The sequence below is a fragment of the Leptonychotes weddellii genome, chromosome 10 (genome assembly GCF_054177405.1).
Source record: "Leptonychotes weddellii isolate Sample4059 chromosome 10, ASM5417740v2, whole genome shotgun sequence".
NCBI lineage: Eukaryota > Metazoa > Chordata > Mammalia > Carnivora > Phocidae > Leptonychotes > Leptonychotes weddellii.
In genome coordinates this window covers 54,852,976-54,869,312 of record NC_138378.1, presented here as the reverse complement: position 1 = coordinate 54,869,312, position 16,337 = coordinate 54,852,976, and positions in this window count along the sequence as shown.

The window sequence follows — 16,337 nt, the reverse complement described above, 5'->3', positions numbered from 1 at the left end:
AGGAAAATACCTTTTTCCTCTACCTTTTTAAGGTTTCGACTGAGACCCACTGTAACAAAAGACAAATTAATAAGAGAAAAGCATACACATTTATTTAATATAAGTTTTATGTGATGGGGATGTCTTCATAAGGAAATGAAGACCTGAAGAAACAGCTAAGCCTGAGTGTTTTTATGCTAGGTCTGATGAAGAGTGGAAAGTTGTGGAAAGATATGATAGGACAAAGGATAATGGTAATTATCCTGGTAAGGCGGGGAAACCTAGCAAAGCTAAAATGTATTCTCCGGATATGGTGGGGCGGGGGAGCACTTCTCACAAGAGGGTCTTTTTTTTTTTTTTAAGCTTTTATTTATTTGAGAGAGAGACAGAGCATGTGCAGGGGGAGGGGTAGAGGGAGAAGCAGGCTTCCCGTGGAGCAGGGAGCCCAATGTGGGACTCCATCCCAGGATCCTGGGATCGTGACCTGAGCCGAAGGCAGACGCTTAACGACTGAGCCACCCAGGTGCCCCTCACAAGGGGGTCTTATTTTACTTTTTAGGTAAGCTCTACACCCAACATGGGGCTTGAACTCACAACCCCAAGATGGAGAGTTGCATGCTCTACCACTGTCACAGATGGGTTTTATGACCTGCTTCAGAGGAAGGTCAGAAAGTCTTTCCTGAACATGCCATTTCTTAAATTCCTCCAGCTTGAAATCTGCAATATGCCAACCTGCCGTATTTTGGGGTAGCATTTCCTGAGTCCCACTGTTATCATTCAATATTAGTTTTCTTCACAGAAGTACCTGGGTTATTTGACTATATAAACTCTTTGTCACAACAAGTAGCAGATTTGTTTTGGGGGGTATTTATCATCTACAGCCAGGGTTGGCAAACTCTGTCTCAGGTCAAACCCAGCCCAATACATGTTTTTGTAAATAAAATTTTATTAAAACACAGCTGCTCTCATTCATTTGTGTGTTACCTGCGGCTGCTTGCAACAGCAGAGGGGCTGAGAGACAGAGACCAGGTGGCCCTCAAGCCTAAAATATTTACTCTCCGGCCCTTTACAAAGTTTGTCAGCCCTAGACCTATCGCATAAAGACAAATAACTAAATATGTTAAGGGATCATTAGGAAAAAAGTTATCACTCCAAAAGCTTCAAAGAATGCCACCCTCAGCTTACACACCTTTGTACCAGCAAGGCTGGTCTTTGCTTAAAAAGTAGACTTGCCCTTTCCTAAGCACGAGTAGATGTCAAAATGAAAGTCACAATTACAAAGGAGACACTCTATTTTTGTGAGTAGTAAATGAAAGGGGTTTTGGTTTTGGCAATGTTGCATTAGTGAGGATGCCATGCAAAAGGGACCGCTCTAAACTGTTACAAAACCACGGCTCTTGAAGAGAGAAAATCAACCATGGGTATCTTCTATAGCTGCATTTCAATACGATCTTAATTCCTTTTATAACATTTTATCTTATTATTATTTTGTAATATAAACTCTATGCCCAACATGGAGCTTGAACTCATGACCCAGAGACATGAGCAGCATGTTCCATTGACTGAGCCAGCCAGGGGCCCCTACAATGTTGTTGTTTTTTTTTTAAAGATTTTATTTATCTATCTGTCAGAGAGAGAGAGAGAGAGAGAGCACAAGGAGGGGGAGCGGCGGGCAGAGGCAGAGGGAGAAGCAGGCTCCCCGCCGAGCAAGGAGCCTAACATGGGACTCGATCCCAGGACCCTGGGATCATGACCTGAGCTGAAGGCAGACGCTTAACTCACTGAGCCACCCAGGCATCCAGCCCCTACAACATTTTAAAGTTATGTTCTATTGATAAATCTTCCTGATTGTTGAGGGAGGCAGCAGATGGGATTATACAATAAAATGGTCTTCATCAATTTATATTTATTGATATCATATAATTCAGCCCATATACTTAGCAAAGCTTCCTCCTCATTCCAACCCTACCCTCATTCCCGTAGCTGCTTAAGAAAACCATTAAGTAATAATCAGATAGTAAGTACATTCATATATACATATATAAAACTACTATATAAATATATAAATAGTAAATCCCTGTTGCTACTTACCCTAAGCAGGTCACTTGAAGGGACCCCTTGTGAACAATAACTCAGGCCATAAAATTTGGAGTATTCTTCTCTGGTGAATTTCATCTCAAGTTCGTATCTTTTGAAAAACGTTAAAATGAAAATAATGGAACATAAAACAGGTTTGAAAAACTTTTACAGTGAATACCCACAAATCCAAATCTACATTTTTTTCTTTTAGTCAGATTAACGGGGTATAGAATCCATACTTACCACTCTTAGATGTGTAATTTGATGAGATTTGACAAACTATATATAGTTATGTAACCACCAGCACAATCATGAGATAGAACTGTCCCATCATTCCAGAAAGCTCCCCACATCCCTCTGCAGTCAATCCCCAGCCCCTGGCAACAACTGACCTGTTGTCACTATAAATTCTGCCTTTTCTTGAACTTCAGATAAATGGAATCATACCATATGTAGTCCTTTGTGTCTTCTTTCATTCAGCAGAATGCCTTTGAGATTCACCCATGTTGTTGCATGAATTAGTAGTTTGTTCCTTTTTACTGTGAAACAACATTCATCTGTTTGCATGTGGTTTATCCTTTACACCAGTTGATGGAATTTGGGGGTGTTTCTAATTTTGGGAGTATTATAAATGAAGCTCTTATAAACATTCCTGCACAGATTTTCATGTGGACATATGTTTTCACTTCTCTTGGGTAAATACTGAGGAGTGGAATTGCTGGGTCATAGGGTTGGTATAATATTTAAGCTTAGAAGGGAGGTGGTTTGTTGAAATGTCTGAACCAGAACAGTCAGAGCAACTTTGATAAAGGAGGATTAAGTTGGAAGATTCATACTACCTGATTGCAAGAATTACTATGAAGCTACAGTAATTAAAATAATGTGCCAAACTGTTCTCTAAAGTGGTTGGACCTTTTTACCTTCCCATGGGCAATGCGTGAGCGTTCCACTTGCTCCCCATTATTGATGATGGGCGATGCCAGTCTTTGTAACTTCAGTCTAGTGAGTTGTAGTGGTATTACAATTTTCATTTCCTTGATGACTAATAACTGTGCATTGGTGCTTACTAGCCACTTGTTATATCTTCCTTGGTGTAATGCTCGTTCAATTTTTCAATTATCTTACCCACTTAAAAAGTTTGTTTATTATAAACATGAGTCCTTTATCAGTTAGGTTTTGCCTAAGGCTTGCCTTTTCATTTTCTTAACAGTGTCTCTTGAAGAGTTTTTGTTTTTGTTTGTTTTTAAGTAAGCTCTATGCCCATCGTGGGGCTTAAGCTCACAACCCTGAGATCAAGAGTCGTATGCTCCATCAACTGAGCCAGTCAGCCACCCCTCATTTTTTTTTTTTTGATGCTATTGTAAATTTTTTTTCATTTCAATCTTCAATTGCTTGCTCCTAATATATAAAAATAGAAATATTCTAGTACATTGACCTTGTATCCTGCGGCCTTGCTAAGCTTATTAGTTGTGTCATTTATAGGTTCCTTATCAGTTTCTACTTACACAATCGTATCATCTTCAAATAGACAGTTTTATGTGTCTTTCTTTCCAATTTGTGTTTTTCCCCCCAATCTGTATGTTTTTAATCTCCTTTCTTGTCTTGTTGCACTGGCTTAAACCTCCAGTCACTATGAATACAAGAGGTGAGAGCAGACATTCTTGCTTTGATCGATGTAAAGAGGGAAAGTATCAGTCTTTTACTACTAAAGATGTTAAGTTTAGGTGTTACATAGTTACCCTTTGTCAGGTTGAAAATAGGTTCTGAATTTTGTCAAATGCTTTTTCTGAATGTAATGAAATATGGTTTTCTTTTCTCCCTCTCAATATTGAATCACATTCGTTTTCAAATGTTTCCTCTAAGTTGTCCATTTCATAGGCATAAAATTTTTCACAATATTCCTTTTTATAAAAGTCTGTAGGATCTGTGCTCTCCCCTTTCATTTCTCATACTGACAATTTGTCTTTGTTTTCTGATTAGAAATTTTATTTTATTGAATAAATTTTATTGATTGTTATTGATCAATTTTATTGGTATTTTCAAGAGCTAGTTTTTTATTTGATTTTTCTGTTGTTTTTTTTATATTTCACTGATTTCTGTTCCCATCCTTCCTTCCTTCCTTGCACTTGTAGTTATGGCTTAGGTTGGAAATTTAAAGTTAATTAGAGACCTTACATTCTTTCTCATATAAGTGTTTAAAGCTACGCGTTTCTCACTAAGCATTGCGCCTCAGCGGCAGCCCCAACATTTTGCTATGTTGTGATTTTCATTTTCATTCTGTTCAAGGTATTTTCTAGTTTTCCTTATAACTTACTCTTTGGCACGTGGATTATTTAGAAGTGTACTGTTCTTTTGTTATTGATTTCTAAGCTAATTCCTTTGTGGTCAGAGAATATGTCTTCTATGATATCAATTCCTCATACTTAGTGAGACTTTTAAGAAGTAGGGGAACCTTTTCCTTGCTCACTTTCCCCGTCTGCTGATTGGATACAGATGACCATAAGGCGCTGGGTGATGACGTAGCCACAAGTTGGAAAAGGTCTCAGACTTGAATCACCACGTGGGAGAGAGCAGCTCACTTACCTGGAACACTCGTTCTGGTGTACGCATAAGCAAGAAATGAACTTCTAGTATTTGAACCAGTTTATTGTAGTAGTTCTGCGCACCCTGATTACAATGCTGCTTATCTTTTTAAGGCTCCGCTTTCTCCCCAATACCCTGAAACTGAATTTTTCATAAAACATATTATATTTTAGTTCATACTATCCAAAGCATATCCAACCCATCTATTCAACCATTTTCATATGTTTCCATTAACAGACAAAAACTTCATAAAAATATAAACATATATGAAGTTTGTTGTATCAGCCAAGGTTCTTTTAAAAATACATTTTTATTGAAGTATAGCATACATACATATATGCACACAAATATACTATCTCGATCAACATTCTATAAGATACATAGAGCTGCTGAGATTTACAAAGCTGTCTACACGTGGGCCGTTCTCTTCCTTCCCATCATGTCTTGCTGTTTTCACAGCCCTGGTCATGGAGGAAGTCAAGAAAGCAAGAGGGCGCCTGGGTGGCTCAGTTGGTTAAGCGACTGCCTTCGGCTCAGGTCATGATCCTGGAGTCCCTGGATCGAGTCCCGCATCGGGCTCCCTGCTCGGCAGGGAGTCTGCTTCTCCCTCTGACCCTCCCCCCTCTCATGTGCTCTCTCATTCTCTCTCTCTCAAATAAATAAAATAAAAAAAAAATAAAAATAAAAAATAAAATCAGTGGGCGCCTGCGTGGCTCAGTTGGTTAAGCGACTGCCTTCGGCTCAGGTCATGATCCTGGAGTCCCTGGATCGAGTCCCTCATCGGGCTCCCTGCTCGGCAGGGAGTCTGCTTCTCCCTCTGACCCTCCCCCCTCTCATGTGCTCTTTCTCAAATAAATAAATAAAATCTTTAAAAAAAAAAAAAAAGAAAGCAAGAGAGAAGAGGCACCCTGCAGTGAAGTGTGCTACAGAGACACCCTTCCAAGAGGACCCAACTCAAGGCTCAAAGTCACAGCTAGTCCTTTCCCATCACCGGCCTGCTGCTGAGTTCCTCTGCCACCCTCCTCCAAGGCCACCATTTTCCATTTTTTTAAGGGAAAGAGGATCTGATACAGGCAGGGAAGAAGGTAAGAAGAGAAGCTACGCTGTGCTCCTTCCCCAGAGCGAACGCAAGACTCCAGCCAGGGTTGCTGCTCGACCACTTTACTTGCACCTGTCAGATACTGATTGCGATGTAATGGTCCTAATTTTATTTAGTAAGAATGCTTTCCTGCGTCTTGACCCACGGCCTGAAATGTGAGTAAGCCTCCTTTTGGACACTGCACTGTTCTGCTCTGTCCCATCTATATGCTGCACTTGGCCTCAGGCTGTCAGCCTAGTGGTAGTTTTGATTTTTTTTTTTTTTAATGTATTAGGGTTATTTTTAAAAATGCTTTTTAAGAATCACATACATACAAGATGAAAAGGGGAGATGTACTTAAAAAGAGTAAGACAACCAAATAAACAAAAACAAGAAACCACCAGTTTTCACAGACAGAAATGTAACAAGTTCAGAATTTCAAAAAATGCATAAATGATACAAGAAACACCATAAGCAAAACCACCACCAGAAATCTGCATGGACGTGTAGGAATGGGGTCAAAGTAAAAACTTAAATTAGCCAAGTTATACACAAGTGATTGGGCCAATATGAACTTTATTTCCTATTTTACGCTGATGGAAAACAAGAAAATGATACTGAAAATCTAAGAATATTTCTGAGTGGTCCACTGTTTCACGTTAGAGACAAGTGTGGAGTAGGGACCGGCTACAACATCAGAAAGGGAAAAGGTCATTCCAATTTTGGAGAAAGGTAAAAAAATGATGGCAACTTGACACTAATCTCAGGGAAGACCCCAGAATAGATCCTTTCAGTGTTTTCTAATTCTTCAGGAAAGAGAACATCTCTATGAATCAACAGGCGCGATTTCGTGAACTTTTAGGGGCAGCTGCCTGCCTAACATTTGGGAAATGCAGGACTTCTACAAGGAATGTAAGCTCCCCCAATATCCTTTATAACCTTGAAGAGCTATGGGCTCATCAGTAAATCGCTGCATCCTTACCTAACGGGTGTTGATTGATACCTTGGTCAATTTGTATCCTACTGAAAAGTTTTGGAGGCCTACACAGGCCATTATCCTCAGACTTGTTTCATTCAATGGACAAAGTTTACATATGAAACTTTGGAGTGATCAGAAAAAGACCGCAAATAGATCTTACATGAATCCAAAAACATCTCAAAAGGTTAATGAATCTAACACAAGAAAACTTAATAGGAAGAAATGCAGGTCCTGCAAAGTAGGTTAAGCAAAACACCAACTCTACAAGTGCAGGATGGGGGAAAATCACTTACAGCAGTAAAAATCGTGAACCTCCAAAGACACGGTATCACGTGGGTGCCAGAAAAGCTAGTCCAACATTTGGGTGCTAACAGATGAAGAGTATTAACTAGAACAAAGGAATGATAGCTCTGCTACTTATAAATGTTCAGCTTTGGGTTGTGTACTTTCAGAAAGCCCTAGAAAACCAGAGCATTTGCAGAAAAGGGTCTTGGATGGTAAAGACAACTGAAGCCCATGACATATGATGAGTGAACTGGGGACAGAAAAGAGCAGAGGCTGGATGTCATCATAGTAGCTGCTGTTAAATGTTTGGTCTTGAGCTAATAAGACAAATGAAGGGAAGAAACAAAGAACCAACTGGGACGGGTAGAACTGCCCAAGATGAAAATAGATTCTGGTTCCGGGAGTCAGACTAACACTGCTAAATGTTTTTTCCAACTTTGAGATTCCATAAATACATACTTAAAGATCTGACCAGCTACAAAATTTATTACTCTATTTTTGGAGAACACACAAATGACAATTCTTCAGAACTACTATGTTAAAACTTGAGGACATAATACTACAAGTCATTCAGAATTTGCTTTTTTGGGCCACTTTTTATCTCCCGGACAAATGTGGGGGTGTTTCCCCCTAGTTTTACTGAGATACAATTGAAATGTGAGTTGTTTTTTTGATGTGAAATCAGTCTAGAAAATGTAATTTATTTTGCCCCCTCCCCCCACTAGTGTTAAAGCAATCAGCATTGTATAAATTTTTCATGGTATACTTCACTAGTACAGTGTAATACACTTTTATACTGTAATAGGGAATACTCCATCTTACCTGTTACATTCATGCATGTTCCACCCTGAAAAAAGCAAAAAGCCCTAAAAAAATCATATATACAATACAAACATGGGTTATTAGAAAGGAATTCCTTCCTTTTCAAAGACAATTTTACATAGCCATTCTTCTAGGTACATTTAACTTCCGATTTTATTTGTATAATTTAGGTTACCCCTAACTATCTGGAAATGTGTGGTATGGTATAAACCTAATTCTAACCAATTCCAATTCTGTCTCGAAGGTATGTCTTAGTACACTACACGTAAGCTCTAGAAATAACTACTGCATAGCTGAGATCGCCATAAACCCATTTCAACATTCATTCTCAGAGATTATGCAAAATATGGATAAATCCATGGAACACACTAAAGAAATATTTGATCTACATACTACATCATAGAATTATCCAGAGATCAAAACATGAAACTTTTCCATGGTTCTCCCTAAAAGAAATGATCTACTGTCTTTCAAAAATTTTGCTATACTTCCTAGAATATTTATAATCAGTTCTTTGGAAAAGCAAGAATTAAATTTGGCAGCCTTTGTGCTCAAGGACCAAACAAGGGTTCCTTTTTTCTTATCATTCTTTCTTGCACCTTTTGGTCTTGGAGTAGAAATACAATCTCTCAGAAAGAGAATGTACATACTGTACAGTCCTAGTCATTTACTACTCTATTATATAAAAGTAAGATAACAAATGGAATTGTGATAAAAGGCACAAGAAGGGAGCTTACTTAGGTGACATGTCGTCCAAAAGTACAATTTTTTGGCCACTGGGAAAAGCATTTACGAGACAATACCTGAGCTGGTTTCTTGTGTGCCAAGATATCCACTACCTCCTATATTCTTAAACACAAGTCTTTGACATCATCTAAATTAGTTTACAAAGCGTCTAATCTAAGGGGGTTATTAAGATTTGTATTCATGTAGAACAAACTGGTTACAAACTTACTTCGGAAATTTCTGTTGACTATAAACACTGAATCTCATTTCAGAAGAGATCTGGACAGCACAAATAACCAGAATCAAAGAAAGATGTTCTTACACGAACATTTAGAAACCCGGTAACTTCTCATTTAAATGGTGCTTTTAGGAGAAAGGAAACAATAATGACAGATTAAAGCCTGCCTCTAACCATGAGAATCCCGGGAGTAAAACCAAAATATTCCCCAAAGCCACAGGTGTTTATCACAGGGACAGAGAAAAATAGGATTTTGAAAGGTGCAGGGACAGTTTTTCTCTGCCTCCACTAATGGGCTGTAAGAGTACCAGTTAATAGCAGTATAAGTAATACAATTACATAATGTTGGGTTCATTTTTCTTTCAGGCTTAAAAAAAACCTTCATGTCCTCGTACTTTAGGGGCTTGGGAGGTCTGCCAGCCACCGTCTTTCTTGTCACCACAGCCCTCGATGGGTTTACAAATGGACATGCCCGAGACTGCCATCTGGTGGAAATGATAGAAATTGAAATGATTTTGTTGTAAGTGATTAAGCCAGTCGACTACAAAGAAGGTATGAATTAAAAATATATGGGGGGGCGGGGAATGGTTCATTCATGACAGCAATAAGAAATATAAAATAATAAGGAATTAATTGAAGAAACGTGTCAAGCATACGGAGAAAACTATAAAACTTTACTGGGGGCATAAAAACACTCATATAGATACAGCATTTTCCTGGAATGGAGCTCTGCTCTGCTCAAGTTATCAATGACCCCCCTCCCCTAATTATTCTAAGCATATCACAACTCAACATTAACAGGATTTTTATTTGGCAGGGAAATCTTGGCCAAATTAGTCAAAAGTTCATCTGGAGGAATGAACTGAATTTTTGTTCAAGTAGAGTAATAAGGGAGCACTTTCCCTACCAGATAATAACACATATAATAAAACTATGATACTTAAGATGACATACTGATACATAATACAAAGCAATGAAATAGAATGCCCATAAAAATACAAGCATATACAAGAATATACAGTAAAATGGCATCTTCAAATAAATGAGAAAAGACTGGCTTATGTAACTAGCTGGTTTAAGAGGATAACGAAAAATATTACATTAGATTTTTGCCATGGAGTAATACCCCAAAATAAGTTCGACTAGTATTTATAACAAAAACCAAAGTCGTAAAAGAAAATATAAATATTTACTTACTCAGAATGTGAAAAGATTGTCTATGTATACAACTGAAGGCTGAGACTGTTAAAGAAAATAATAAAATTCTAAAACTTTTGAAGCTTATTTATTTAAGTAATCTCTACACCCAACGTGCAGCTCAAACTCACGGCCCCGAGATCAAGAGTCACATGCTCTTCTGACTGAGACAGCCAGGTGCCCCAAATTCTAAAATTTTTGAATATAAACAACCAAGGGACACTTCTCAAAACTCATCAAATTAAACACCTAAGATCTTTGCAGTTTACTGTATATAAATTTTACTTCAGTTTTCCAAAAAAGTAAAACAAAAAATACACACCACTATATCTGACTTCAAATGGCATATGGAAGATAAAAGGGTTATTTTTTAAGTATTTTTGACCAAAGGGAGCTATCCAATACTCTTTCAGATCAGAGCATTTTAGCTCTCACCTGTGCATCTCCAATCATAGCAGAAAGTCTCTATTCTTACCGTAGGAAAAACTGGCACAGAAACAGAAAGTTACCGTGTAAGAAAAAGCACAGAAATAAAGTAACATAGCATAAGATTTTTTTGGGGAAAAAAAAAAAACATGTTATTGAGCTTGCAGTTTTTCAGGAATTAGGTCATTTCCATATTGTTAGATGTACTTTGTCCTTAGTCCCATCCCTCAATATCCTTATTTAAAAAGACAAACAATAACTAATAAAATAATTCATGGCATATTTGAAAGAATGGTTGAATACCTAAATATACAAAGAGCTCTCACAAATCAATAAATGATAGCTATATTAGAAAATAAGCAACACGTCGAATAGGCTTTAATAAAAGATATAAAATTAGCCAAAATGTGAGAAAAAATGTTCAATCTCACTAGTAATCAAATAATTGAGAATTAAGTCAAGAAAATATCATAAATTACAATATTTTACCTATCAATTTGGCAATGTACAACACTTGAGAGAAAGCAAAAGACACAGGCATTTTTGTATACTGTTGGGATTATAAATTGGTACACTAAATTCACTTTGTTTTTTATTTTTTAATTCAAAACTTTATAAAAAATTCAAACATACAGAAAATTACAGAAAAGAATGTAAGATACCCTTACCTACCACCCAAATTTAACCAATGTTAACATTTTGATTTGTTTTGTGGGGTTGAGGGATGGAAAGAAAGATCTCACACTTCGCAATGCTTCTGAATAAATGCTGTCCTAAATCATTCCTATGCATGTTTTATACATATTATTTACCTATAAATTATATATCATATTCCCTCATCCCTCAACTCTGAAGATTTCCATTTTTTTCCGTGCCACTTTTAATGCATGATTAAGAAGAAAATGAAACGATTTATTTTTAAGATTTTATTTGAGAGAGAGAGAATGAATGAGAGAGTGAACAAGCGGGGGGGGGGGGGTGGCGGGAGAGAAGGCAGAAGCAGGTTCCCCGTTGAGTAGGGAGCCCGACATAGGCTCAATCCCAGGACCCTGAGATCAGGACCTGAGCCGAAGGCAGACGCTTAACCGACTGAAACACCCAGGCGCCCTGAAGTGGTGTTTAATAACACTTAGGATTATTTTATACCTATTGTAATATGGTTGGGTTTGGTTTTTAAGCAGGCTCTACACCCAACGTGGGGTTGAAAGCAGACCCTGAGAACAATAGTACACTCTACCAACTGAGCCAGCCAGGTGCCCTGTAACAGGTTTTTAAGAGACTTTTTATAAATCTTGTCATTTGTTTTGCATACACAATAACTTTGCTTCTATGTTAAATCATATGTGATTTTTTTTTTTTAAATTCATGTGAGTCAGAGAGAGAGGCAGCGGCAGAGGGAGAAGCAGGCTCCCCGCCCAGCAGGGAGCCCGATGCGGGACTCGATCCCAGGACCCCGGGATCATGACCCGAGCCGAAGGCAGACGCCCAACCATCTGAGCCACCCAGGCGCCCCATATGTGATCATTTTAGAGATTTTAAACAGCATTGGACTTAACACATGTAGTCCCAACCTTATGCAAAGCGGACTCATGGAACTGAAATAGGAACCACCATTAAGCAGCAGATGCAACTGTGCTTAAATGGCAACCTATCAATTGAGTCTCAAAACTCATCAAATGAAACACCTAAGATCTTTGCAGTTTGCTGTATATAAATTGCCACTGACCTAGGATGCTTCTCAATCACAAAGAAATTAAAACACGAAAAAGTGCATTTGGGAATAAATTTTGGAGATTAAAGCTGTCCAACGGCATCGTTGTAGAACTTGGTGTTTCTTTTAGCATTATGTTCTTAAGAGTATTAAGATGGCTCACTACCTATGGAGGAAAAGCCAGTAGCAACTAGCTGCTGCTGGAGCACAGGATTCTCAGCCCAGCCTCGCCAGCATTTTCACTAAGCACCCCAGGAAAAACTGTTTTGTGCTAAAGGGTACCTACTAGTAGCTTGAGTTATTCCTCCTTGGCAACATCTGCCTAAAATCAGGAAAACGGTCTAGCGAGAGTCACTTCAACAGCCCAGAAATTCACATACTTATCAGCTGAGCCTAAGGTGCCCCAAGTGATAACACTTGCCTTGGGGCCCAAAGATTCAGTAACCAAGAAAAACACACGAATGCAACATTTAAAAGAAAACTAATGTGAAAACCACGACAAACAAAATATCAGGTATTAAATAAAGACAAAATCGCTATCGCTGAACTTTTCACTGAGCGTTTTTCATTTCAGTGAGTGAGTTCATTCATTGGAGTCTCAGGCTCCAACATCGCAGGCAGGGCTGTTACTGGTCCAGCCGGCCTTCCAGGGGAAGGCAAGGGGTCAGTGACCGCTGTGGGGCCACACTAGCTTCACGTGTAAATGTGCAACACATTTTCATAGGTAGGGTGAACAATTTTCAATACTAGGTGCCAAAATGGATGCAGACTACTAAGCAGCGGAGTGTGGTTATTCACTGTATTTTTATTAAAAGGAATGGAAGTTTATGAAAGATGAAGGCGATGCCTACCTGCCAGGTAGGAGCATTTATGAGGCCACAGTAACGAAAATGGTGTGTTATTACACAGCTAAGTTTAGACAAAAAAGACAATAGAACAGAATGGAGAATGAGAAATGGATGACCTATGTAGGAAACTGGTGTGTGACAGGGATGGCATGGTGGTGGCGCAATTAGCTAGCGGAATGCAAAATACTAGATCCCCAACTCTGTACTGTAAAAACCAGTAAATTCAAGATGGATTAAAATCCCAATATATCATGCACTCGGGAGGTAGGATGAAGACTCTAAAACTACTGGAAGAATATATGAACTTGAGATGGCGAGGATTCCTTGAACAAGAAAGACAATAGTACAAACTGGAGAGACTGATAAATAAAAAAAGACCTCATATGCAAAGTATAAAAGAAAAGTAGGTTTTGCAACACATATAAACAAAGGATTAGTATCCAGACTATACCTAAAAAACTACAAGTGAAAAAAATAGCAAACCAAAAAGAAAAATGAGCAATCATTTCAGAGGAAATTCAAATGGCCACTCAGAAAAAGAGGCTTGCCTCACATGTAACCAGATATGCAAATGAAACTATTTCATGGTCACATAACCGGCAAATTTAAAGTCTGACAATTATTTGCATTAACTGAGAATGGAGATAGATAAACAGGAATTTCTGTACATTTCTAGTAGAAGTGGAAACTAGGATATCTTTAGTATAATGCATTTGCAATATTAACTTGAAGGTATGCATACCTAATAAACTAGTTAATTTTATTTCTAGGCAAATACTAGAAAAACACTAGTACATGTGCTCAAGGAACATATGCCAGGAAGCCCACTGCATCAGTTTTGTTTTTTTTTATTTTATTTTATTTTTTATTTTATTTTTTTTTTAAAGATTTTATTTATTTATTTGAGACAGAGAGAATGAGAGACAGAGAGCGTGAGAGGGAGGAGGGTCAGAGGGAGAAGCAGACTCCCTGCCAAGCAGGGAGCCTGATGCGGGACTCGATCCAGGGACTCCAGGATCATGACCTGAGCCGAAGGCAGTCGCTTAACCAACTGAGCCACCCAGGCGCCCAGTTTAGGTTTTTTTTTAGTAAAGAGTTACAAATCCCCTAAATATCCCTCAGTGGGGAAATGGATACATTGTGGTACAGTCATACAAAGGACTATTATATCAGTTTTTGTTTAACCATTAGCTTGTTTTATTTTTTTTTTTAAGATTTTATTTATTTATTTATTTGACAGCGAGAGACACAGCGAGAGATGGAACACAAGCAGGGGGAGTGGGAGAGGGAGAAGCAGGCTTCCCGCCGAGCCGGGAGCCCGATGCGGGGCTCGATCCCAGGACCCTGGGATCATGACCTGAGCCAAAGGCAGACGCTTAACGACTGAGCCACCCAGGCGCTCCTAACCATTAGCTTGTTTTATAGGGGAGGGGATGTAGAGGTAATAATGTGAGCAGATCAATTCAAACCTGAGGCTGGGAATAACATCTTTTCCTCCCCATAATACCCCAGGCCAAAATCAAAACTAACCAAACGGGGGATGTGTGGAGGAAGGGGTAATGAGGTGGCTGACCCCTCGTGGTGGGTGATATTTGACTCTCTGTGCAACTTCATTCCCCTTCCCCACCTTCTAAATAGGTAAATCTTAATTTTTGGGTAGATCGCAAGTCAAAACCTGTAAATATCATTCATGGCTAAGCCAACATTCTTCTGAGTTTCCTTCCTTGTAAAAGAGTGTATTGTCTAGTTTCATCCACCAAGTCACATATATATATACTCTCTGAGCCTAGTGATCTTTAAACTTTCCAATGTCATAAAACCTTTACTCAAATCAAAGCTTAGATGGAATCCCAACAAGTAACACAGAAAAAAGCAGAACTGCTACGGAGGTTGAAAAATGGCACCCCTTGTAATTGTAACATTTTAGGGAGTTTGAACTACACAAAAATTCTTAAGATTATTAGTTTGAGTATGTATAATTTTAAAATGTGAACTCTTCCTGAAATGCTTTTAAGGTTCCTAAAGAACCTGTAACTCCAGGATTAATAGAATCCAGTTACTCTAACAGCATCAAAGTTCTATAATAACGATTGCCAGTCTTACCTAAGATCAATTTCAACAGCAAATATTAAATATAAGTATTTAAAATAAGATTTATACTATATTAATTGGCTTAGAAGATGCTTACGCATAGGCAAAATCTCATGAAAATAAACACAGTCCTCTAAATCATGTCACTGTGGAATTTTGCCAAAATAAATTGCACCTCATGACTTCAAGACTTAGTAATGAAACAAAACTCCTCTTCATAGTGAATGCACAAGTGAAAAAGAAGCACAAATGACCCAGGAAAGGGAAAGAAGGTATCAAACTGTTACATTAGAGTAATTCTTGGATTGTACTGGTCCTCTTCACCTCAAATACATGCCCATGTATTTTCATTAGAGTAGATATTATGAGATAATATGTAAAATACTAGAGACAGTAAGAAAGAAAATAGAAAATAAAAGAGATAAATGTAAAATATATTTGTTGTACAGATTTAATTTCTAAAGCAATCACTATTGCCATTATAGACTACAGTTATTAGTCAAGGGGGGGGAAATCCCAAAAGTTTGATTCCACCCGTATTTGAAAGGTATGGTGTTTTGCTCAACTAGGAACAATAAATGATCTAGTTAACAGAAGTGTTTGCCAGGTAGAATAAACTAAAACAAAATAAGGGGCGGGGGAGAAGAGACCACAGCCAGGAAAACCAGCAAGGAGAGAGAACCAGCACTGATGTAGTCAAAGCCCGAAAAGAAACCTATTCCGTATTAGGAGCTACCCTGGTTTACTTCTAGACCACAAGGTAACATACATAAACCAAAACAATGGGCAAAAATAAACACCTGCTTAGCATTTTCATTAAAACTTATAGAAAAATTCCCCAAGTTGAACAGAAAAAAAATCTTAACTGAACACAGAAAACAATGCAAAACAAATCATTATAATGCCCACTAAGAATTTATTTGCCAAAGTAAGTAACTCTGCGAATTGCTTTGAAATAACTTAAATTTTGGTCGTAATGATTATTACATTAGTATTTCATTACCTTACGAATACAATGGGTTTTCTGCATTGCGCATTGTTAGTGGTGTGAAAAAAAATTACAATATGTGATTTACTATTTAGCCACCCAAAACCAAATGTGTTCTAAAATCTTTTTTTTTTTTTAGGATTTTATTTATTTATTTGAGAGAGAGAGAGAGAGAGCACAAGAGGCGGGAGAGGGAGAAGCAGACTCCCTGCTGAGCAGGGAGCCCGATGCGGGACTCGATCCTGGGACTCCAGGATCATGACCTGAGCCGAAGGCAGTTAGTTGCTTAACCAGCTGAGCCACCCAG